Raw genomic sequence first — 25,504 nt, forward strand, 5'->3', positions numbered from 1 at the left:
ACCGTGTCAACCGCACCACTCAGCTTGGTCAGCAAACTTGCTGAAAGTGCACTTGATTCCGTCATCAATCCGTCATGTTATCCTTAACAGCTGTTTTAGCTGACTTGTGAACACCTGAAGTCTTCTCCAAATTCTTTAGAAAAGCTGTGCAGAACTGCAATTCTTCCCACAAGCGTTGTCAGGGATGTGCATGCTTTGTTTGCAGTGTATCAACAATATGTTGTTTTTGACTCGTCAGGAAAGGGCTAAATGAAATTACAGTAAATAAACAATGAAGGACATTGTACAACTTCTGCTTTGTTATTTTTTGTTGCTTGCAGAACTGTAACACGAGAAATGACTGAAGAAAGACTAAATATCTCTTTCTTGAATTTTTGAAAAGTAAAAATAAAAATTGTTCGTTTTAGACCTTATATGCCAAGTTTCAGCAAGGAGTGCATTTTTATAGTCAAATTATAGAACCCTGAATGCAAGAGTTTGTAATGGAAATGCTGGTACAACCGTAACTATGGCATTGCAATTGCATCACTATAAGAAAATTGGTTTAGATAATATACCCTTCTGGAATGAGTGCAGTTCTAAATGATCCTGCATCTCCATAAATCTAAACTAACTCAGTAATTCAAAATTACTAAGATTTAAGTTTAGTACCAATAAGCAATCAACTTATGGCTATTGCTATAATAACCGCTGGTCTGTGTTCCCTTATTTCACAGCAGGTGGTCTTTGGGCTGGTTTGCAGCCAGAATGAAAATACTTCCAACTAATTCAAAACTAATTCCCAAAGTTGAACGGAGGCACTTTCCAAACTTTCTCACAATTCCTTTCCACTAACAAAGAACATGATTGCTTGGTCCTTTTGTTGCTGTTGCTGTTTTTTGGTTGGTTTTGTTGTTGTTGTTTTTCCCCTTTTCTCTTTAATCAGTGCCCAAGCATATTGTCCCTTTTTACACGGTTTTATACTAATATATTATATGATGACAGCTGTCTCACTGTATTTCTGTAAAGTGTCAAGGAAAATTCACTGAGGAAAACGTAAGTTCCTCTAAACACACTATTCTTTTATATCATCTTACTCCCCCATGCCTGCCAGATACACCTAATATTCAGAGTGCTAAATCTCATGCCTGATTCTCCTGGCAAACTTACCAGCCTTGTGTAAGGCTTGCATAACGAATGAGAAGTGAAAAGAAAACGGGGTCAATAAAATCTATTCCCACAGTTTGCCAGAGTCCAAACTTTCCCTACTTCTGGAATATAAAGGAAGCAACATCTGACCTGCTTTCCGTGTAAAGGTGAAGCACACCTTCTATCATGAGCTCAGTGCTGTTGGTGGGATGCCTGGACAGGGGATCCCCACACAATGCAAGATGTGACATGGAGGTAATCACCAGTGTCACCACCAAATAGTTCCATGGTGACAAGGAGTAGACAAGACCTCTTGGCAATCCCATCCAAACACTCCCAACCCTTCTTCCTTGCAGACCTATCAGTGGTAAAATGAACAGGCCCACCCTAGAGATTGCAATTGTCTCATCTTCCTACCCTTGTTGGGATTGTAAAGATCATACCCTTGTTGGGGTTGTAAAGAACTTTGGATAAACCAGCTCAGCTATGTAATCCTTCAAGAGGAGATCTTTTTTAAAAAAAATTTTTGAATTTTTAGAAAATTCAAGGAATAAGGCAGCAGCTGAACTCTGCCAGTGTGCTGTCTCTCCATCTGGTTTGAAAAGGGCTCTTTGGCTGGCTGGAAAGTGCACCAACAGGGGCATCAATATTTGGCTGAGCAGAGCCAGAACAAACCAACCATAAAACAACGCTCTACCTCAAGTACTCAGGTTTAATTTTAAAATGCAGATAATTCTTAAAAATTAATTTAGACAGAGCTATAAGTAGATAAAGTTATGTCAGATTTAGAAAAAGACTCATCAGTGCTCATCTACTTTTGCTGAGGTTATGCTTTTATTAGCTGGCAATTACAAAATGCAATGGCTAGACACTTGGTTCTTTGATGCTGCAATAATTTAATAAAAAACTACATGACAACCCTTTCCAAGTTCCTATCCACCCATCTCAGGCTTTCACTAACTAGTTCTGTGCAATATGGAGGAGAAAAGCTACTCCGTGGCTGCAGTAGCTTCATTCCAGGATACAAAGACAGTACATCAGATACAGATGGCCCCTGAGCTACAAACTGCCTAGAGACCAGGAAAGCATTATGGGGACAATTCTTCAGCATCTGCCTTTTCTTTTCCTCCCAAAGTACATGCTCTCAGCCACTACTGGAGACAGTGTTGAACTAGGTAGAACTTCTGTAAAACTCATCCATTAAATTCAATATCATTGGAAACATTCTTAGTTTTCAGCTGCATCAATTCCATGATCCAACTCACCGTCTGGCCACAGAATCTCTGGGCCAGCATGAGGGAGGATGTGAGAATAAAGAGCTAGGGGAGAGCGTGTTTTAGTTACTAAGTGTTAACTAAAGTGGTTCAGGAGTTAATATTTTTTTCTTAAGTGAGCTTACTGTAAAAAGCTTGTAGGAGAAAGACAAGGTCTCCATCTTTGTCCAAATAACAATAATAATAATAATAATAATGGATAGAAAAATTGATGGCAAACCCAATTTCCATTTTACGAACACATGGTCAACTACATACGGCCAGTAATAAACAACAGAAGTGTTCTATTTTTGCTGTAGTGAATTCCAACCTAGTGAGATATTAAAAGCCATACTTTTCAGCTTCAGTCTTGAATTTCTCTGAGCAATTCTGGAATTTGGGAGACATTTTGTTCCATTGCTTGTTTTACAGGAATTTGAGAAACTGTTGTATTCTTGGAGCTGTAAGGGTGGACTGGGATTAGACGAGGCAGCATTTCTCAGAAAGTTTTTTAAAGATATGGAATTTTTTTTTACATTTGTTTATTTGTTTGTTCTTTTTTTTTTTTAAATGGAATTAACTGTTAGATTTAATTCTATTTTTCACAAATCAAAAGACAGATGCTTCTCAGCCGTTAGCACTCTGTTTCAAAGTCTTTGAAGGCTTAGTTCCCACTATACTTCCTATCTAAGTCTGCATGTGAGTGCAGATCTTACTAGGCTCCTTGGAAAGAGCTAAAGAGATAAATGTATGCCACTAAATGGGCAACACTATAAGAAGAGGCTTCATTCCCTGCATCTGTGCTGCTTTCCATCTTTACTGAGCTATAGCAATTCTTTATCCATTTCCCAGTGTCTTCTTTCCCCAGGATGCAAAATGATGGCTTTCTGTTTGTTTTTAGGATGCGTAGGGGAGAGTTTAAATAGAGAAAATGCTATGTAATTTAGAAGATTGATACAGTAATGTAAGTAGGAAATTTTTGTAGAAACAGAAATATGTAAGGGTACATAATAATCGAGTTGAATGGAAGAGAAAACCCTAGGCTGGGATATGTTCCCATACATCATCTAATCATTCTCAGTAATGAAGACATTTACAAAGACCAACTGTCAGTGCCTAGTTTGTGAGCAGAAGAGTCTGAATTAATCTAAGAAAAAGACAAATTCTCTACTGAAGGAAAACCGTAGCTCTGTTGACTGCAAATCAAACAGTGCCAACGTGTGAATTCATCCCAAACTTCTGTAATGACCCCGAATAGATTTAGATTGGTGTGAAATAGATAAAAAATAGTTGGTTGGCTGCTACCAGCGCACTTCCCTACTCCCAGCCCTTTATCCCATGAGAGTAGCAGAAGTGAAAAGGTTTCCAACTTCTTATGAAAATATTTTTCCACCATCCCTCTTCCCCAGCCCTGTCTGTTCTCCTTTCTCTCTGCATAAGCAGTTTTAGACTTTATTTAAGTGTCGCATTTCCAAGTGTTCGCGACTCTGTACAAAGCTCGTCACACATCACTCATGCCTTATTTCACGGGTTGAGATGGTAATTAGCATATTTCACAATTAGCCAGTGTATTTGCTTTGCTAATTTCATTCCATGATGAAGGTGCTAACTTGGCGTGAAGCTGTAATGTACTGGTTGATTTATTAAGCTTCCTCTGATGGATGAAAATCACATGCTGTGCCTTTACTGTCGGGAAAAGTTAACAACATCCATTTGTAAGAGATGGTATTTGAAAAGTGATGTTGGTGTGATTGAATGTGTGAATCTGTAATGAAGCCAAGTCAGATAGCTCCTTCCCAATAAAATTGCACTCAACTTCTGTGGTGGTTCCTTCTTAAAAGTGGGCTTTTCTGCCCAGATTCCTCCCCCACAATGTACAGGTACCAACTACTCAGCGGGAATTTAGCACCTAGATTGCTGCAGATAGAACCCAACAGCTGTAGAAGAGCCTAAATCATCCAAGAGTTGGCATTTTACGTTGTGTGCTTTTATGATAAAGTATTTGCTGCATTTTCTCAATGAAGCCACACATAAAATGCGCAGTTGACCAATGAGTAAATCTATCTATAAGAGCACAGGCTTTCGAGCAATCCTTTAGAGGAAGAAAATCCCCAGACATTTAATCCGATTGTAAAGCTCAACATTGTTGCATCCACATATTCTTCATTCCAAAGAAGAATTAGACACTGATGTAACTGTAATCTTAAACTAGACCACGGCTGGTCCCATTCTTTGTCTCCAAAGCCCATGGGTAGCCAGCAGTGTGCATATGATGATACTTCCTTATTCTCAAAAAAAATGGTGGCTGCATGCAAACCATCTGTTGGAAAAGATCCCTGGCCATTGCTAACCCACAGCTGCACTGTTCTACAGTCCTGTTCAGCTTGCTTTATTAATGTACTGTACAGTGTGGTGCAGTGAGTTTTCCCAGACTGTTAAACATGTGGAATCCCTCTATAGTCAATGGAAAGAGATGACATGTCTGGGGATCAAATCACTCTTCCCAACATATTTCCTAAGACAGCAAAACTTAAGGGAACCTGTGATTTCTTGTTTATGATTTTTAGATAAAGAAATACTATATAGGTTATGCATGATCTTCACCACCTTAGACACAGCTCCTGACCAAATTGGACAGTAGTAGGGTAAAGAAGACTTCTATGATTTCAGTGGCAACTTTATGGTGTGACATAAAAGTATTCATGGTACTGGGCAGTGATGATGGGAGCAATGGTGAAAGGCTCTTTTCTCTCTTGTAATTCTGAATTTTGTTCCTTGAGAAGGCAAAATATCTTTTATATGTCCAGCATGCCTGGGTAGGCAGTCTGCGTCTCTTTTCCTTTCTCTATAACTTAAGTAGCTTTGATGCTGGAACCCTCAGAGAGCATCCACACAGTTTTGAAAGTGACATTCCTCATAGAAAGATCCCTTCTCTTCTCACATTCATCTGTGGCCTGGGACTGGAACACTCTAATATCTGTTCTTCGTGTCTTCCAGTATTTCCCTGGCCCCTTTAAGGTCTCTTCCAACTCAAGCTGTTCTATGAATCTGCGGTTCCTTTGGCTTTAACTCCTCTAAACATGGTGTGTCATGTGGAGAAATGCCTTAAGAGGAGACTCTGTTCTACTGTTTGTATGCCCCAAAAGAGCAGGTTAGGTTCAGGGTCTCTCAAGCCATTTCATTTTATCTTATATCTGCATTTTCTCCCATGCATGAGATAGAAACTGTTGACAAAGCAACACTAACCTGTCTTTTCAGCACAACTTGTGCTTTCAGAGGTGTAAGGAATCAGACTGCTCTGTATCAGAACTTCTACAGGTTTCAAAGAAATGTGAAAATAGAAGGTAAAAAATAATAATAAGGCAAAGGTGCCTTATCTGTAGATAAGAAAAATGATGTGTCTCATTTTATTCATGGAGACAAGAAAATCACATCAGCAAAGTTGGCATGAACTGATGATCTTCATTTTATTTTCTGATTTTCTTTCTCCCTATTCTCTCTGCTGGGTTAATCTTGCTGTGAATGGCTGTACATATATCTGATGTTCTAACAGTATCAAGAAAACAACAAAAACTTGGAATCAGAAAAAAAAAAACCACAACAAAATCTTTGTTTTATGTACTTCTAAGTATGTACATACTTTTCCAATTAAGGATGTGCTTAACTGCTATAAATTTCACCAGCTTAAATAGAAACACAGATTTAGAACAGGTTGTTCTCTTCCATAATGTATTTGCTTCTTGCACTCAACCTTCATGTGTATCAGTAGGCTTGGGCTCTACTTTCCTGCACAGCTGTAGATTGCTTAGTCCAAAAGTGGTCAACCTTTTCCAGAAAAAAAAAAAAAAAAGACAAGAAAACATGAAACTGTTCAACAACATGAAACAAGATGCTTTCTGTTGGCCCACAGTGCAGAGGTAGATGTTGCTGGGGCAGCAGTAGAGGTTGAACTTTCCCACCTGACTTTCCCATATCCCATCCCATGTTGTTGCTGTATGGCAGATGGCAGCAGAGGGGCAGACTGACAGAATGGCGTCTGACATGGAAGTGGAGATGAAGCAAAGGTGTGGAACTGAATTCCTTCATACAGAAAAAATTTCACCCATTGGCATTTATCAGTGCTTACTGAATGTTTTTGGAGGCCGACCAGTGGATGTGAGCACAGTGAGGGGCTGGGTGGTGTTTCAGCAGTGGTGCAGATTCAGCAGATGTTTACTAATGCAGCATGCAGGCTCTTGTTCATTGCAGGTGAAAATGCTCACGGTAGTGACTGCACTGAAAAAGAGTGTTTTGTAGCTGAGAATTTGCTCTATCGGAGAGTATTATTGTGCTCTTTGTATGTGCTGCAATTTCCATGGAAATAAATTAGCAATATTATTTTTGGAGCAACCTACGTAGCTTATATCAGGAACGTTGGTGACTTCCCTGACTTTGACTGTCTTTTCACTTCTGCCCCCAAAATGTTTCCTTGTGTATTTTTCCCCCCCTCCTCTGTGATCACCCCACCCGTACGCCTTCGTGCTCCTTTTATTCCTTGGCTCAAGTGAATTCTGTAACTCAGCAGAAGGCAGGAGCTGCTGCTTCGCACACATTTCTGCTCAGTGTGAGCCCCCAGTTCACACTTCCAGCTGAGCTCAGAGACCACAGTCATTAATTATAGTTACTCCTGTTGTTGTTTATTCTCCAAGAGATGCTTTTTCACTCCATGAGAGTTGCAGGAAACTTAAAAGAAGCCGTTTAGCCAGCCTTATATATGTGAAAATCAGTATACTCTAAAGGACACCTTGCTGGGTTTTGTCATGAGTTTTAGACTATTGCTTAGCTTAAAATCTATTCTAACTGAACAAAAACCTATCTGCCAGATCTGGAATATTACAGGAGGAAAACTGAAGGCTTTGCTGTCGATTAGGACAAATAAAACAATATATCATGATTGCACAGCTATGATTTGAAAATGAACAAGTCTTAGTATTTCTTTTGTATTCAGCAGGAAAGCAAGATATCTTTTCCCTGTGGTTTATGTAAAATGTAAAGGCTGGTTATATCCTGAATATTTTTCACTTGTTGCTACTGATTTTGTAACTCTAGTATCTGTATGAAGGCATCATCTGCTGCTGGTGCAGTCTGTCACCAGGAATTGAGGTTCACAGGTTGTTGAGGCTGGAGGGAACATGGCAGGTGTTACCAATTGCTCTTAGTTTGGTGGCTGGACTTAGGATACACAAAAGAAACAGTTTTCCCTTCGGAAGTGCTGTGAATCAGTGGGACCACAAGGTTCTGAACAAATCAAATCCATGCTATAGAAATCAGGCTAACTCCCAATTGTTCTGTGTTATCAGCTTAGGTGCTAAAATCCCTGAATCTCTATTGAGGCTGATAATGATGAGGGCAAATCTGGAATTATACTTTATCCCACACAACATCAGTGCATCAGAGGACAGGAGGTGAAGAATGTCTCATGAGAATTTGTGAGTTTATTAATGATCCCAATTTCAAGTTTATTAGAGAACTCCACTTTTGAAGCTGGCCATCGGTGTTTTCTATCGACTAGAAGTTAGGTTGCTGATAGGAGATGGTAAGGAAAATGCATAGAAAAATGTATAACAATATGTAGGGAAAGAGGCAAGGAAGCAGGTTGGTTATGTGAACAAGAATCCTTTCTTGTAGGGAAAGAGAAATTTTAACACAAATGCCTTCAATCATGACAGAGCAACCAACATAAAATCAAGTGTTCATTGCTTAGACTGTGGTTCCTGTCCTCCTCCCTTCCATTCACTGGATGCTAACAGAGCACTGTGCTCCTCTACATTGCCAATATGACCATTTTGAAAGGGTTAATTACCTATATTTAAAGAAAAACATCAGTTCCAATCACTGACTGCATGGTCTCCTCAGTCTGTATATATGAATTAAGTGCTGTGTTTGGGCTTCCTTCGATTTCTTGCAATGCATCAGGCTCATGTTAAATCTTTAGATGTCAGACATCCAACCTGTTAGTCTTGTAACCAAGGGATTATCTTCCACATCCCTATCCATCACTACAGCTTTTAGTGTTTTAGGCCCTCATTATATCTTAGAGAGGTGGGACATCCTATGCAGTAGTGCAGAGAGAGTTCCAGGCAGGAAGAATGTATGCTTTTGGAAAATGAGTCTCCAGTAAAACAGGTGAACCAATTTGTCTGTTGGAGAAGAAGTAAAGGAGTTTGGTTGTCTAGGCTGCCAGCTGGGTGAAAGGTGCAGACCAAAGCTTAAAGCCCAAAATACAGATGAGATGCAGAAGCTGTGATGAAGCAAGGTTTGCTCTTTGCAGTCTGCAAGCTTGTCTTTCATGCACAAAACAGAATCATAGAATGGCTTGGGTTGGAAGGGACCCCAACTATCACCCAGTTCCAACCCTCTGCTGTGGGCAGGGTTGGCAGCCACTAGATCAGGTTGCCAGGACCTCATTCCAACCTGGCCAGAGACATCTTTGGTGAAGAGCTGTAGAGACAAACACCAAAGTGAGGACCTGGCACCCCCAGACTCTGTGACTATATGTACTGGAAAGGAGCCAGAATTTCTCTCGGTGCCTGTAAAGTCCCCCTGACGCCACAAGATGGTGCTTTTCATCTCTGGAAAAATCAGTTTTCTCGAGAGCGGAGTATTTATGAAACGGTAACAGCAGAGTTTAGGATCATAGGATCATAGAATTGCTCCAGTTGGAAGAGGGATAAGAGAAAACTTATCCCGCATCAGAAAAGAGAGTCAGAAAGATATGAAATAATATAATATATGAAATTAATTAATTAATTAATTAATTAATCGACCTTCTTTCAGCAATATTGATACGCTTGCGATCCCGAAGCAAAATACCCTCCCTGGATAAGTAAGTACCCTGACAGCTGCTGACAGTGAGGGACAATCTGGTCTATAGCAGCAATGCCTTTTAGTGGTGGCACTGGCCAGGCTCCATCAGGGTTGCACAAGCTGGAGGACTCGCAGCTCCGCATCAGCTCCCAGAAAAGCTGCACGTATGCAGATTGCCTGGGAAGCGTCGGTCCCCCCGTTTCCAGACTCTCCGACCATCTGGCTGTTGGCTCGGATGGCAGCCGGTGGGATGCAGGCGTCTGGGCAGGCTGGGAGAGCTGCCCTGCAAGGCACACAGCTATGTGGTCCAGCACTCCCCTCCACACCACACGTCCACAGACTCCCTTCAGCTGCACGTGTAGGAAGGAAAAGCTCCAGGTCTGCTCTCACTCGCTACGAGGTTGGGTATGCAAAAATACAACCCTCATTTCCATACAGCTCCCATCTTTTCTCTTCGGCTTTGTTCTAGCCAGCTGATACTTCTTTTCAGTCTCTCTGGGCTGAACAGAGGATAAAATCGCAAGGTTTAAATCAGAAGGTTGGCATTTCCTACAGAGAGAGGGCACAGCAGTTTTCCTGTTCATGTTTGAGCACTGTGGCATCTTTCAAAAATCCTTGCTCTGCAGCCTTTCGTAGAAGTCTGGTCCTTGCTGCCTTTGGGGAATTATTTTGCTGCTGCTGCCTGTGAAGCAGATACTGAAGCAAGGATTGCTGGAGGTTGTGGATCCCCCATCCCTGGAGGCATTCAAGGCTAGGCTGGATGTGGCTCTGGGCAGCCTGGTCTGCTGTTGGCATATAGCAGGAGGGTTGGAACTAGATGATCACTGTGATCCTTTTCAACCCAGGCCATTCTATGATTCTATGAGTCATCTCTGTCATCTGATGGGGGTATCCTGTAAAGAACAAGGGGAAGAGTGCGTGGGGTGGCACTGATCACAAGGATATAAGAACAGCCTCATCATACTCAACAGACTGTGTGTGAAGTCCCAAGCTACATCTGCTAAATCACAGAATCATAGAATTGCTCAGGTTGGCAAAGACCTTAACGATCATCAAGTCCAACCACAACCCAACCATCCTACTCTAACTCTAACAATCCACCACTAAATCATGTCCCTGAGTACCACATCCAGATGGTTGTTAAACACATTCAGGGATGGTGACTCAACCACCTCCCTGGGGAGCCTATTCCAGTGCTTACAATCCAGGTAGCTCCCACTACCACACATACCTTGTCTAGTGCATTGACTGTCTTTTGAAGACTTTGTTATTTCTGATCTTGGGGGTTAAAAAAACAACGATGACGTTGATGATGTTGGTGTTTGAAAGAGTACATTAGAACTGTCATATTTCATACAGAAAATACCCCTAATGTAGATTCATAGAATCATAAAATAGTTTGGGTTGGAAGGGACCTTTAAGACCATCTAGGTCCAACCCCCTGCTATAGGCAGGGGACATGATCTTTTGCACAATGCGCCAATAACAACCTGTACAGAAGCAAGTGAATGTATTGTACTAAAACCCCTCAAGTTCCATCAAAATGAATCTTCCAGAATGATATCCAGCCTTGATTTAAAAGCATCAAACTATTACAAGTCTCATAATTCAGCCCCATATCTAATCGCCTTCTCTGTTGAATACACACGCGCTGTTCTACTGTGATTTGCCTGCCTTCGTTTTACAACTATTACTCACTGTTATTCTTTCCTCAGCTGATGAGGTCTTTTAGTAACTTCTCGTAAAGGAACACGGCCCATTTATTTACCTTCACTGGGTTATGGAACTTGCACCATCTTCCAGCCAACTTCTTAGAGCTGCAACGCAGTCCGCCTTCATGAGATAAGTCTTTTCTTATGGTAGACTTTTCCACGATAAGAAGAAACATTTACACTGTGAAGACAAAGCCACTCTTGTATATTCCGAATTCAAACAACAGTAATAATATTTTCTGGCTCCAGTTTACTGTTTCCAGCTGGCTGAAGTGATTTGGCAACCGAAAGCATAAGCTTTGTTTCATTTCTTGGTATCAACAAGTACCCTTAAGGCATATTAGGGAGGTATGACAAAAATTTAGTAAATGCCAAAAGCAGTTGAAGCTTAGTTATTGTCTTGCCAGTGTGAGAGAAATATAATCGGGGTTTTGTAAGATGAATATAGAACAAGTCCTGGCATCACAAGCCCATGTCTGTCAGGAGGAACTTCCTTCTTTCCAGCATATATTTTATTTTATGTCAATTTATTTTTACAGCGTGGCTTAGAGAATGGAGGATTAAGCACAATGGTATGGCATAAGACAACTCATGTATACGTGTGTACACATGATATACATTGTTTTATTCTACACAACTGCACTTAACCCAGAATTCCTTGAGCACTGTTAGGACAAGAGGAAATGGTCTCAAACTAAAAGAGGGCAGATTTAGGTTGGATATAAGGGAAAGTCTGTTATTGCGAGGGTGGTGAAGCACTGGAATGGGCTGCCCAGAAATGTGGTTGATGCCCCATCCCTGGAGACCTTCAAGGTCAGGCTGGATGGGCTCTGAGCAGTGATGGAGATGTGGCTGTCCCTGTTCAGTGCAGGCAGTGGGACAGATGGCCTTGAAGGGTCCCTTCCAACTCTAAGGATTCTATGAATCTATGAACTTGACTCAAAAAAAAGAAATGGAAATCTTTAGTACGAAATGCTGGATCTTCTGCCTTTGTTTGTGTTATTTAAACAGTACTTTCAATTCTGCTTATGCAGCTTTAGCTCTCAATGTCAGATGGTTCTGTTCTGTTTCATTGCGTGACATAAAACTGGACATATGAATGTTTTGATATGTGAATTCCTGGGCCCAGAAGCTCAGCTTCCTCCATCTGAAATAATCAAATACAGAATAGTTCAAAATGTGTCTTCTTTTGTTGGTAACTTTGATTTCAGATTCCTCTAGCAACACAACTGCACTGGTCAAGCTACAGGGGTGACCTTCTGGCCTTCCTTGAGTCCTGTTTTCACTCTTTCTGGATTTTCCTCATCTTACACCTTGAGGTACAATTGAAAAATTCTCTCTAACATTCTTTGCCCAGATTTTTACTCTTGGCAAGACTCACCTGAAAGGATAGTTACAGGGCTTAGCTCATTCTGTAGTTCAGCAGGTCAGACCAGGAGCCTGGAGCAATGTTTGCTGTCAATTACAGACAGTGACCTTGAATGCAGTGCAACTTCATAAAGTCCTTTTCTCTTATTATGCAATTGAACAAATCCCAGTGAATAAGAGCCAAACAGAAATAGATTTTCAGGTTCATCAGATCCAAGCAAGTTCTTAGCCTCCCGTGTTGTTTCAAGGAAGAGATTACAGAAAACAAACAAGCAAACAAAATCTAGTGTGAATTCTAAGCCAAATGCCTCCTTCTTTTTCTGTTGCGTTGCAGTAAAGCAAGTGGTTGAAGAAGCATTTCTATGGCTTTGACATTTGGTTCTAATAGAATACTTGAAAGGTGGCATTTACCTAGATAAAGGATTTATCTAGAAGAACGAGTATGTTGGAACAACAAAATAGTTGTCCTCACTTTTGTATACTAGGGGCTACAGAGCCTAGTTGCTTGAGTAATCTAAACCATTGGAACTGCCAACCTCCCTCCCCCTACATAGAATCATAGAATCATAGAATGGCCTGGATTGAAAAGGACATCAAAGATCATCTAGTTTCAACCCCCCTGCTATGTGCAGGGTCACCAACCACCAGACCAGGCTGCCCAGAGCCACATCCAGCCTGGGTAGCCAAGTCATCCAGCCATAGCTTGGCACGAGAGACCTCAAAGCTCTTGCCACAGCAAGAAGTCTGTTTTGTGGTGGTGATGGTAGTGCGGGAGGAGGGAGAGTCACTTTTGGCAAAGCTGTTGTCTTCCACATGTTTCAAACACAGCTCCGCAGGGCTGACCCAGTCTCAGTGCAGTTCCTGGATCCCATCCCATTCCCTGGGGCTGGAGATGATCTCCTTCTACTTTTTACTGGTGAGATAGGAGCCCAAGAGACCCAGGAAGTCTGTTATGGTCATAAGGAAATGTGTGAGATAGGAAGTGCTTTCTGGCAGTGGAAGAGGATGCTATACCCGCAACACAACCACACAGTCTGATCAGCAGTCAAAAGGAGGTTAATGAAGGTTAATGAAGAAAGAGTTTTCTCCCTAGAATGACTTCCTGAAATTATTCGCAACTCTTCAAACTGACTGGTCTCCTCCTGAAGCCCCCCTTCACATTCCTGGAGCTTCCATCAAAACCACCTCTTCATCCTCCAGAACCCCACTCATACCTTTTGCTACTCATCATCACATCTGTCTCCATAAAGCTTTCGCAGTTCTTCTGTCACAGCCACAGAAATTGAATCTTGCCTAAGATATGTCAAATCAGCCCTGCTACAAGGCATAGGAAAAGAATTAAGATGCTGTGACAGACTTACAGAAATTACGAACAGTTGCAAACGTACTATTTCAAGTGAATGCAAGTGCTCATGAACATCTGTATTTGTATATGTGCATGCACAGTGGGGTGCAGGATATAGCCTACGTGGCAGAGACCAATACTGCTTCAAGTCTTGTCTTTCCATCCTTCTAATTAGGTATTGAGCTGTAAAGGAATTACCTTCAAACCGTTTCTACAGCTGTCTGACACTGCTGATTGTAACAAAACCCAGATCACAGTGTGTGGACTCTTTGTTCATGTTGCTGAAGAAAAATGATCTGAATTTGGAAGAAAACGCAGCTGGTCTAAGGACATGTAACAGTGAAGCTTTACTGCTATGCAGATTTACGAGATCCAAAATCTCAACATCAAACTAGATTTCCCATTTCTGTTTAGCAAGAAACCTCTACTTTCAATCTTTTAAGAGTATTTTCTGCAGCTGGACAGAGGAATACAAAGAATAAAACTCAGTTACACCCCAATAAATGTTTATTTTCTAGTGATTTTGAGGCCAACACACAATCACATTTTCTGAATGATAAAAAGGACTAAAACTGGCAGCAAGTTTATATAAATCAAGTTGGAAAACTAGCAACAAACACAGGAAACCAGGATGCTAAGCTTAGTCCTTTCCTGTATTTAGAATTCTGTTTTATTTTGAAGACATCCACTCAAGTACAGGCATCAAAATTGCCATGCTTAACAGCCAAATAGAAAATAATTATAGTAAAGTATGTAGTTATCCAACATCATCATCTTTCCAATATTTTTAAGTCATTAGTAAGCATGTATAGACAAATCTCTAATTATTTTTTTCTGTGAATCACTTCCATACCTGATAATTAGACTGACCAGCAACTGAATATTTCAACTGGCTATCCTCATACTTACTCCTCATCAGGACTTTGGGCCAAAGGATTAAATATGTAAAATTTTGAAAACGTTCAGAGTCTAATTCTAAGCTTCTTTCTCTGTAGATTTTTCAGTTTCACGTACTTGAAACTCCATAGGTGGTCTTGTTTCTGTGTAAGTAATGACTGTCAGGATTATGTGATGACAGCATTCAGGGACATCAGTGAAGGATTATGGCCCATTCCAGCAGTTTGAAGAAACGTCCTCTTCAAAGAGATTATGAATGGAGGGTTTTGAAACAAAATAGTGATGCAGCAAGGAGGAAAACTCAAAGAAATGGCGAGGAGCTCCTTGCAAACACCTTAAGGAAGAGGGGCATGCTGTCACGGGTTTAGGCCTTACTAAATGTTTCTTTGACACCTGATGTGAGTTATGAAGGTATTCTTGCAACAAGCTAAATCTCTTTAATCTTCACGTGTCATTTTCGAAACCAGCAGCTTATGGTGAAACTCATCACAGGGAAACTGAGATTTATATCCCATGGATTGACTTCTTTGCTTGCATTAAGATAAAGATACACTTAAAAATCAATATAATAGAATCATGAAATTGCTTGGATTGGAAGGGCCTCCTGGGATCATCAAGTTCCAAATCCCCTGCCACAGGCAGGGCTACCAAACTCCAGATCTGGAGCTAGATCAGGTTGCCCAAGGCCCCATCCAACCTGGCCTTGAACACCTCCAGAAACAGAGCATTCACAGCCTGTGGGTGGGGGGCCCAGACCTGGACACAGTAGTGCAGATGGGGCCTCACGAGGGCAGAGCAGAGAGGGACAATCACCTCCCTGTCCCTGATGACCACCCCTCTGCTAATGGAGCCCAGGATACTATTGGCCATCCAAGCTGCAAAAGCAAGTTAAAAAATGGAAACAGCTCCTTGACACAGATGAGTGCATTTTTGTGTCTCTAGAAAGAGGAATCATCATTGAAACGACATGTCATCACTGATATATTGTTGATAATCTCAATAATTATTGAGATTATTTATGTTGATAAAAATAAATAAATAAAGCCAGGCTGGGACTTAACTATGCCATTTAGATGCAAATTTGGTGTCTAAGGTATGTTTTATTAGAAAAATCATAGAATAGAATCATAGAATTATAGAATAATCAAGTTTGGAAAAGACCTCCAAGATCATCCAGTCCAACCATCCACCTACCACCAATATTTCTCCACTAAACCACATCCCTCAGTACCACATCTTACTGTTTCTTGAACACCTCCACGGATGATAATTCCACCACCTCCCTGGGCAGCCTTTGCCAATGCATCACCACTCTTTCCAAGATGAAATTTTTCCTAATAAATGAGTGAGTTTGTGAGAATTATTGCCATTCTTCAGAGAAAAGATTAGAAAAAGTGGTGTCCAAAAAAATATGGATCTCACTCTATAAACTAGGACCATGTAGTATGTTTTGCAAGCAAAATAAATTAGACTAGCTTTTCCCTGATTGTCTTTTTATCATATTTACTTAGTATTTTGAGAAGGAAAATGATTTTTTCTGATGGATATTACAAAAATATCTTAACAGTTTTTTTTTTCTTGATTTTCTGTGAATACTATTGAGAAAGCAGATAATTTAAAAAATATTTTCTATTTTATAAGCATAATTTAATTTAAGTTGATTCTTTAAAATTGATTCTTAATTCACAAACTAATAATTGACCATCAAGATTCTACTACTCTTTGATGTCTGTAAGATCTGAATCAGATCTTCTTCTACTGTAATTACTTTAATAAGAAATATAATACACTATCATTTACTTGCATTTTATCCAAAGACTTAATATACTCAGTTTTACACTTCATCAGTTAGAGAAGATGGATTTATTATTAAGGGAGACTAGAGCCCATAGCAGAATAGACACTGTACAACAATCTCTATTCATCTTGCAGCCAGTTACAGTGATTGCTTGTCCTCTGCACATACACTGCCATGTTCAGAAGTTAAGAAGAGGTAATTATCTATGCTACCAAAGGTCTAAGTCCCATTTATGATACTGATCAAAGCTTCTCAATTCCTAGAAGCTTTCCAAAAACATCAGACAGTTTTAGATCAGGTCTTTTGAAAAAAATTTTGGTCAATTTCTTTGGCATTAAACTCATGGGTTTTGCTGAAGATGTTTTCTTTTGGCTCTCGTATAAGAATGTCTAACATCTTAAATCCTATATTTACGAAAATTTTGTATAATGGACAATTTCCTTTTGAATAAAGGAAATTGCTCTAGGGAATGCTGACAGTATTGCAGAATTAGAATCTGCAAATTCAGGGTACACTTACATGGCTCGTTTTGCTTTAATTATCTTTAAATCAGTTGTATAACATTTTATCTACTACAGTTGATGTATAACATTTTCTACTACAGCTGATGACTAAAAGCAGATATTGCTTTCTCGTACTGGAAATTTTGTTTTAGTATTTTTTAAAGTCAAAGCAGGGGGCTGGAACTGGATGAGCACTGTGGTCCTTTGCAACCCAGGCCATTCTGTGATTCTATGATTCTATGAGTCCATGATTGTGTGATTCTATGATTCTATGATGATGGTTCTCTGAATGTAAGAAGTTATTACAGTTTACATTATTTTATGCTTGTTTTTTTCATCTATTTCTTCTTGAACAAATAAAAAATAATTTATGTATTTATGTCTTCTGGATTCTTTTTTTTTTCTTGGAGCCAATTTCCAATGTGAAACGTTCCCCCTCTCTTAAAAGTAAGACAAAATCATCCTTTGTACTCATTAAGTCAATACTCAAATAAATAACAAAAAAAAAAAAAAAAAAAAAAAAAAAACCGTTGAATTTTTGTTCCAAAGGAAACATTCTTTCTAAGCTACCTTTTTGCTTTTAATTAAAAGGTAAAGTAACACTTGAATTAATATTAATATCTCCTTTTTGATTTGCTTTTTTTTTTTTTTTCTAATTAAACCGAATGTCCCATAAAAAGCCATTGATCTATCTCATATATAAATCCCATTAAAGGTCATTAAGAAAACTAGGTCCAAATAGGTCACAGTCAATTTCTGAATTTTCTCAATGCAGTGAAAAATTCAGTTTCAGGCTATGTTTTGTTTTTCAATCACACTTTTAAAAATCTGTCAAAACGGGAATCGACAGGTTTGAGTATGGACATACTGAGACATTTCGAGTCTGAATATATGGTAGAATCATAGAATATCCTGAGTTGCAAGGACCCATGGGGATCATTGAATACAACTCTTGTCAGACTTAACAATTTCTGTGTATGTTTCTTTCGATTCTGCTTTGGAAAATCTACTAAGGAATTTCTGTGAGATTTCTTACATGTGGAAATGGAAGGGGAGCAGCTGGTACCACAGTGAATGAAAGGTTTAAAGGAAAAAAAAAGGGAAAGTTAAGGCTAAATAGATTCATAGAAAAATGTTTATTTTCAGAGCCAGATTGTACTAAGAAACTAAAGTTTCAGTGGAGAAACCAGGTTTTCAGGTGATGGTTTTAAAGTTATTCACCTCCATTTTATGAGGATCCCTTGGCAAATTCAACCACACCCAGGGAAAACAGTGTAATATTTGCACTGTAGGAGGAGCAGAATTTCTAGGCATTCCTAAATAAAGGCAGATTAAACATAGTCTTCCAATAATGAGGGGTCTGTTGGCCTGCCTTTGACATCTATATGTGTGATAGAACAAGGAAAGTTCAAGAGTATCCATGATATGTCTTGAGTTTTACCTTCAGAAAAAGCCCATGGCAAGTCACATTTAAATAATAATCTAATGGAAGAATGAGTTTGCATCTTATATTTTCCTAGTGTGTTTTCAGGTCAGTAAAACTGAATCATGCTTACTTCAAGTAGCATATTTTTAGCCTAGTTTCCACGCAATCATGACATTTACTCTGTATATTTGTCTTTGATGGTCACTATTCCCGTTAACAACACTTGAACTCCCTTTCCAACCTACTGATCTTGAATAGAAATGAGGGATTTCACTGGTTATGGCTGTACTTAACACCATGCCCATGGCTACAAGCATGATGTCAAGCTATGACATACTATTAAATTTTTTAACTTCCAAAACCAGGCAGTCACAAATAAATGTGATTTGGGAATGGTCTTTGATCCATGTTAGTTCTTAGATCACACCCAGGAACTCTTCAGAAGAGTTCATGCCAACAGCAGACCAGGGCTCATGCCAACACATCAAGTATCAGAGCTCAGAACCATTCCCTACCATTCGCTTACTGACACCAAATTGTTCATGGGTCTTAAATTTCTAAAACTATATGAAAATTATTGACTAGATAGAAAACTGCAATGGAAATTTGTACATCTAACAAGAGAGATCCTAGTGAACATCTGCACGTAATCCCTTATGTATAGATGTGTTAATTTGCCATTCACAGCTTCAGTACTTCCAATAGTCACATATCTGGCTATTGTTTAGCTGTGAGACTGTTGAAATATAAAGTTGTGGTAACACATCACCCAACGCAACATTTCACATCTCAGTTTTCAGAGATAGTACAATGGTGACAAAAAGCTACCATCAGTCATTAATAGCGTTCACCTTTTCAACCACACAATCTATCTCCATGCCAAACGCAAACAAGAAAAGGCTAGCTCAGCCATTGCTTTATTCAGCAATAAAGCTGCAATTAATACGTTTCATGTTTACTGTTATAATGCATTTATAATAATTAGCGCAGTAGGCTGACGTTATAATTAAACACATTCTGATCAGGCAGCTGTGCAGGATTCCAGAACTGTTGGTTAATAAAGCTCAGTGTGATACTGCCAATAATGAATCTGATAATTTTTTACAGAGTAAAGGCAAATTCAACAAATGCTCCTTCATGCAGGCAGTGGGTAGAAATTGCTTTCAGTTATGCCTTCAATTACTTTGGATGAATGAGGCAGGAACCTCTAGCTTAATATAAGTCCAAATCCATCACAAGTAAGTAAATATTTTGACACGGTGTTGAAACTGGCTTCTGTAAAAGCACCTGTAAAATTTATAAGCCTTGAAAAGGTCACATATTGTATAATCATAATTCATTGCCAGCTACAGGAAATCCACAATGAATCACTGCAGTAATATTTTAATACAGGGAGCAGTCAGTAGTTTTCTGAAATATTGTCAGAGATGATGTGACTGATAAATACTTGTGTCATCTATTACCTCTAAGAAAGGAGGTAGTTAAACAACGGGAAGTCGTGTATGTTGACCATGGAATAAAGTGTATAGTAATATATACCATACTGGAAAAGACAAGTCCATGTATTTTGTAGCAGAATTTTATACCATATTATATAAGAGAATAGTTTGAAGAATTAGAAGATCCACTGTTTTGTTCTTCTGAAGGAGGAAGGACCCGTTCATTAGTCCGCAGATTCATTTCAGATGGCAAAGGATGAGACTGCAGTTCTTGTTTCACCTTCCTGTCCATTGGGAAGAAATACAAATATGAGATTATTAATCACTTCCAGGATAACTGGATGCAAAAAAGCACGGTGAGGTTATGAAAGGGACTGTTTTCAGGGGAACAAACTGACATATGACAAACTGGTGCCACCATAGTTCCTAAGGAAGTAAGATTTACCCTATACCACATCCTAGTTTCTCTGATTTCCATACATAATTTGCCCTCAAAGTGAGAAATCCTTCAGCAAGGTAAGTAAGAAAATAGATCAGAAAACAAGTTTTCTCATTCAAAAAAAATATTTTTGAGTGACCCACTCTCCGTGAAAAGAGATTTCTATCAAGTTTATGCTGATTGTAAACTCTATGGATGATGAATTTGTCTTAAGAAAAAATAGACCTCTTCAATACCATTAGATCTGATTATTTGAATGCCACTTAAAGTCTGCGGCATTTTAGTCAGTTTTCATTTAAAAACTGTAATGATCAAGTGGAAAAATATTTTTATAACTGCAACTGAGCAACTAAACTAGATTTTTTTTCACTTCCTTCTAGGGAACCAGTTGAAGCAAGCAAAAACTTTCTTTAGGTACTTTTCCTTTTAAAATATAGGCAAGTTAATCATTTGGTTATTATACCTTATTACACATTGTGTATTATCTCTTAGCTGGAGAAGAAAGTAGAATACCATCTTTTAATATTAATGTTTTAAATGCATATGGCATATGAGCTTTATGTTGTAAACCTTTATAGTTAAACTCTGAATATTAAATAGCAGTTCTTCATGAATGCAAATATTTGCCTTATTGATTCCTCTTCTTAAAATTCAAGATTAAAACAGTATGCCATGCAATTAAAACACGAAACGTAAATGCTGAGTCCTTGTGATTCAACAAATGCAACAAGCTGACCTTGTTTACACTAAGTGCACATAGAATCATAGAACTATTAAGGCTGGAAAAGACCTCTAAGATCATCCAGTTCATCCATCAACTCATCCCCACCATTAGGTCTCTGAATTACTTCTACTGTTTCCAAAAAAATGTGATCGTGGAGTCTACTGTCAGTAAATTTTTATTCACACCTTACTGATCTGCACCCAAAGTAAAATCAGTGAAAAACCATCCTGTGAAGCTCTACCTTTTCAGGGACCTGCTATCATACCTGACTGTGTAAACAGACTTTTACAGATTGTTTAGATTAGAACTTCTGCCATATGATTGTTACTTGGCAAGATGCTCAATGTGTTGCCCTTTTTTTTTTTTTTCCGTTTATATCAACACAAATAGATCAACAAAGCCCTAAATACGTATACTTAAGAAATGCTAATCATATAAAAAAAAAAGAACAAAGACTGCCTTTTCATTAAAAAATACATGTTTTTACTTATAAAGGACTCTCAGATTTTGCCATCGTTATCTTCCTTGCAGAAAGCATGTCCTCTGTCTGTTTTAACTGGAACTGTTACATATGGCTCCTAATTTTTTTCCTGCTGACTTCATGTCCCTAAAAATATTGTATTTTTTTTCCTCACTAACATCATCCTTCAATTCACAACCATCATAGAATCATAGAATCACCAAGGTTGGAAAAGACCTACAAGATCATCCAGTCCAACCATCCACCATCAGATGCCTTTTCATTCAGAAAACCTAATAGATTCCTATTTCTACTCATTTTCAGGCCAGTCCTTCTCAGCTTACTCCTTCTTTTCATAGTTCTTCTTTTCTAACCTGCTCTCCAGATGGTCCATGACTATCTGAATTTATGCCCGCTGTCATTTGCAAATCTGCATTAAATATTTCATAGACCCAGTATATAACATGTTGCCTGAAAGCACTGTTGAGACCTAACTCTGGAGAATGCTACCAAAGATGGGAACAGCCATACAGGGTGTCCTCAGCTGGTAAGCAGTCAACATGGCCAAACCCTTCTCACCCCACAACAAACACACAACAAACACACAGTATTACAGAGAAAATAAAAATAGCTGCTGTGTTCCCCAGCTGGCAGAGAGACATTTAGGGCTAAAATTGTTTTCCTATACTTTCATGTGAGCCAGAGCTATACAAATCTGTCATAATGTTGGGAGAAGGACTAGCACTGAAAGGCCCCAACATCAAGAACCAAATTACTGCTGTTTGCTCTGCAAACTTCACATTGGTCCTCTATGTGGAATTTGTTTGTCAAGGACAACTTAATACTTTATTGATCTTTAATCCTATAGAAGATAAAGGTAAAGCTACTTTTAATCCATTTCTATTTGTCCATTAAAATATATATTAAACATTAGGATTATTTAAATATGACACTCCCTTGGGAGTTGCTGGGAGCTATTCTGCATTAAACTAGGCTGAGCTGATTGTGAACATTGATAAGAGGTGTATACTTGATTTTGAAAGACTAGCAGTGCCTAATCCCATCCCATTTGGCAGGGATCATCTAGAGCTTATAATAGGTGTTTTTTTGCAGTAGTAGTATTCAACTAGTGGTTTATAAACCTGTCAGTATCTACTCACAAAGCCTGAAAACAGCTGATTGTCTATTATATATCCTCCTCCAGCAATGATGGTTGGACTGGGTGATCTTGTAAGTCTTTTCCAACCTTGGTGATTCTATGATTCTATGATAGTTGTGGATTGAAGGAAGAAGTTACTGAGGAAAAAAATACAATATTTTCAGGGACATGAACTCAGCAGGAAATTAATCCTATAGCAACTAATGTCAATGTGAAATGCTGAGCATGAATGCCTCTTAAAAAAAAAAAAAAAAAAAAAAAAGATGGTAGCAGGATCTAGGCTATTTCCATGAGAAATGATTGCCTAGCCTCCAGTGTACTCTGCCTACAGGTGAGTTGCCATGATGATTCATTGCAGTGAAGAGGAAGCAGGGATGTTTTTGTGTAGAATGTCCAAAACACTGGGTTACCACCAACTATTTTATTTCCAGTGAGCCAACAGGAAACATCTACTTGAGTTTCCTTTCCCAAATTTTACTGTTCTGTGAGGTGAAGCAGCTTATTGTACCTACATAGGCTACAGCAAATAGTCCTTAAGTGCTAAAACTGAGACTACATACATATATTTTTGCCTTTTGAGATGAGGCTGGAACAAGCCCTGATAACCTGAAATAGCTGTGGATGTTCCTGTTCATTGCAGGGGACTTGATGACGTTTAAACGTCCCTTCCAATTCCAAGGATTCAATGATTTTATGATTCTGATATATGTTTTAAAAGTTGCCAGGCCTGTCTCCTAACCTTGATGACAAGTTATTGGGCCCAACTACACTTTCACACTCCGGACTGTATGGCTGGATCCCATACTATGTGTTGAAGATGCTTCTTGTTCCAAAGAAACTCCTGATTTATACCCTGGAATTGCCTAGAGAGGCAACTGATCAGCCTGAAATCCAGACATGGCATATGCTAACAATTCATGCAATAGGCATTGCAGTGCACTGCTGTGCATGAGATCATATTCATACCTACATTCTATACAAGCATAACTACAGAGGCAGGTACCTATTACCTGAAAAGGTTCAGAATCCAGAGATGATGGAAACTGTCACAAAAGCATTCCATAATGTAGGATTCACGTGGAGTTGGGCCAGAACACTTCTCAAACACAACCGTGCATTATGCTTTTTAATGTATAGGAGTGAAATCCAGAAAAATTCAGATTTGTGTTCAGCTCTGATAACTCAGGTGGTACCTTTGGCTGGAGTATTTTAGAATTATCATACACAGTCAACATTTACTGTCAAGATTAAGATGATCTCTTTCTATATTTGCATACATTTTAGTCATTCATTAAAGTCACACCCTTTGATCCTTCAATTATGTCTTTTGCAAGATGGAAACACTCCAGATGATTCAGGGAATTCATAACTGTGTTTTTGTTTTGGTTTTGTTTTTGTTTTCCAGAGATGAGTCTACCAATTATATTCATCTGGACAGTTGCCATTTTTTTAAAAAAAACCCTTTGAGAAAGCCTGATGTGGCCACCAGAAGCATTTCTCATGGCTTTGGAAAATTCTTGGTATTCCTGGAAAACATCCTTCTCTCCTAAACTAACATTATAAATATTATTCTGAAAATACCAATAAATATTTATTTACATAAACAGTTTTCCTTAAGTCTGCAATTGCATTTTAGGATTCTGATGCAGTTTTTTATGCTGCCTTCTGTTCTGACTTGCAAGTCACAGGATGAGGTCACTGGCAAACACACTGACCTACAATGGTGAATATTTCCAACAGCTAGCAACATGCTGAAGATAATACACGTGTTAAAGACATTGCTTATGTTTCTGGAGCAGTGGTTCTCAAATGTTTTAACCCAGAAGCACTGTTGTGTCTATGTGCAAGAAAATGTTGCAACAGTTTTGACTGAATCATCTTCACATTTCATCCTTGTCACCAGGTCCTACGAGAACTACATTTCCAGATCATCAAGTCATGTAAACGAAATTATGTGGCTGATCATTTTTATTGTATTATATTATAAAGCAATCCTTTGGCAGAAGGAAACGTCTGCATTGGGGGATGATTCAATTAAAAAATGTTGCTTTTTGAGTTATCAGAAAAAAATCTAGCATTCCTTGTACTTTGTGTGCTATTCCTATTAATTTTGCTTCGGAATGTACTGAATATGTGAATTAGTCAAAGGCTCGATGTAATCCCAGGTATTTCTGCCATGAAGGCAAGAACTTGTCAGAAAGAAAGACTCAAAAAATCAGTGCATGAAAGAAGTATACCACGTCCACACTGAATTTTAGTTTATGCTGCTAAGTATGATTTCTCTGTCATTAATATCTCGAACCATGGTCTTCATGATGTTGCACAAAGCTGATATTTATGATATTTATGAGAAACTCCAAATTGTCTGCAATGAACTTCACATCCCTGCCCCTCGAAAGATGGTAAAGCATGTATCTGATGCATCATATTACCTGCCTGAGGGCTACGATGAATCACAGGCTCCCTTTTGCCATATAAAATTGCGCTCTTCTACTAATTCGTTCTGAATTGTTTGCCTTGTTCTGAGACTGTACTCACGAGTGGCAGAAAGAAAACATACAGGATTTGTAGGAACTGCAGGAAGTTAAAACCAGTGAATTGTGCGATTGCAGCTGATTGACTTCTAGAGCTTGCAGATTGTGCGCCCAGATAATTTCAAAGCACATGGCATTAAGAGGTCAGATCAGCCTCATGCCAACATTTTTTTCAGCATCGGGCAAGATTGTCACTTAAGACCTAGCCAAAAGATTTACAATGTAAATGGTTAGTGCATATGGGCACAAGATTGCCTAAAGTCCCCAGCTGCCAGTGTAGACAAAGCCTTAATTAGCCAGTGATGCTGGAAATTTGTGCAAGTATGGAAGTTTTCTTTATTCAGCAAGCAGCTCTCCAAGTTGTGCTGAACTGAAATCAACAACCGGCTGAACAAGTAACAGTGGCACATGGCTTTACCTCAGTATTTATTAACCAACTATTCAAACAGCTAAAGGTAAGAGTTTATCGGTGT

This window comes from Phasianus colchicus, chromosome 2 (assembly GCF_987193195.1).
Source record: "Phasianus colchicus chromosome 2, bPhaCol1.hap1.1, whole genome shotgun sequence".
In the NCBI taxonomy this organism is placed as follows: Eukaryota; Metazoa; Chordata; class Aves; order Galliformes; family Phasianidae; genus Phasianus; species Phasianus colchicus.